Source organism: Phalaenopsis equestris, unplaced genomic scaffold, assembly GCF_001263595.1.
Source record: "Phalaenopsis equestris unplaced genomic scaffold, ASM126359v1 Scaffold000106, whole genome shotgun sequence".
NCBI classification, from domain to species: Eukaryota; Viridiplantae; Streptophyta; class Magnoliopsida; order Asparagales; family Orchidaceae; genus Phalaenopsis; species Phalaenopsis equestris.
The window spans coordinates 128,513-130,178 of record NW_018164548.1 but is presented as its reverse complement, the minus strand read 5'-3'; positions in this window follow the sequence as shown (position 1 = coordinate 130,178).

Below are 1,666 nucleotides of genomic sequence, written 5' to 3'. Positions count from 1 at the left end.
AACCTCATCAAAAGGTTTTGACATTAAAGAACCATCAGCCGCAGCATCTATAATCGATCTAAGAGATCCCACTAATCCATTATAAAAAGTTTGAATTATCAACCAATCTGGTACCGAATGATGAAGGCACTTCCTAAGAAGATCTTTAAATCTCTCCCAAGCTTCATATATCAACTCTCCATCAATCTAACAGAACGATGTTATGTCATTTCTAAGTTTAGCAGTTTTAGATGGAGGGAAATATTTGGATAGAAATTTTTGTGAAAGTTCTCTCCAAGTTCTAATAGATCCTAGTGCTAACGATGTTAACCACATCTTAGCCTTATCCCTAAGTGAAAAAGAAAAAAGTCTAAGTCTAACACATCGTTTGAAACTCTGTCATATTTAAAAGTAGCACACAATCCTAAGAACTAGCGAGGTGTAAATTAGGATCTTCATTTGGTGTACTTCTGAATTGATTGTTTTGTATAATTTGTGTATTAGCAGGTTTAAGCTCAAATGAATTAGCAGCTACATCAGGATTTTGGATAGATAAGTGAATTTCATCTGCTGTAGGATTTGCATAATCTCGTAGGGGTCTAGGTTGGTGTTCATTTTCTATTCCATGATTATTCATGTTATTTTCCATTGTATCAAAATTTCCTGGTTCTCTTCTCAGTCTTCTAATTTTTCTAACAATGCGTTCTAATTCCAAATTGTAGGGTATAAATTTTCAGGTCCAAATTTACGCATACAATTTGAAATCAGTACACAGAAAAACAGTTCACTAAATATGAAAATAAGTTGCAATTCCAGTAAAAATTTTATAATTGTCATAATTTGTCTGTTACTCTAATTATGATTCTTGTTTACTCCTCGGCAACGGCGTTAAAACTTGACAATGACTTTATATATGCTTAAAAATACAAGTAATTAATATTGCTGCTAGAAGACTTAATTTCTTAGCAACGACACCAAAAACTTAACAACGGTTATAGATTCGATAAAGATGTATATATAAAAATTCAATAATGGTAAAGTCACACTTATCAATGCAAGTATACGTATCGCTCAAGTAATATAGGGCTCTAATGGATTCCTATATATCAATCCCACAGGGAGTAATAATAGAACTACGAACTAAGATTTTAAAAAAACAATACTTAATCACAACAATATAATTCAAATTGCTTATCTGTCACTAATAGATAATTAAAATAAATATGTAATTTTAATAACTCTTAAATAACTAATTACACTAATAAAGTTTTTAATGTGATATTTAATATATAAGAAAGCATCCTTCTCCTTGTTAAGAAATTATAATGAATGGATAAAGTGAATCAATTCAAATTGTATTGTGTCAAATAGGAGTATACCGATTCTTTACCCTTTGGTCCAGGCATAAAGAACATTGATTAATCCTAAACTTGTTTACTGAATCTGCAGCTAGGCTGAGAGGATATCGGCTCTCACTTTGGAGCTCCCACGTTCCCCTCGCCTGAGGGCTAACATCTACACTTCAACACCCAAACGATAGAACCAAATTGGGGATTTTAGTCTGTCACTCTAAAATCTCCAATTCTACGCTTGATAATTTTATTTCCCTATTTATTTGCACCCAACTTCCAAGGGCTTTGACCTCCCTGAATCTTGGATGTAATCTTCACTTTAGTTGTAAAACTCA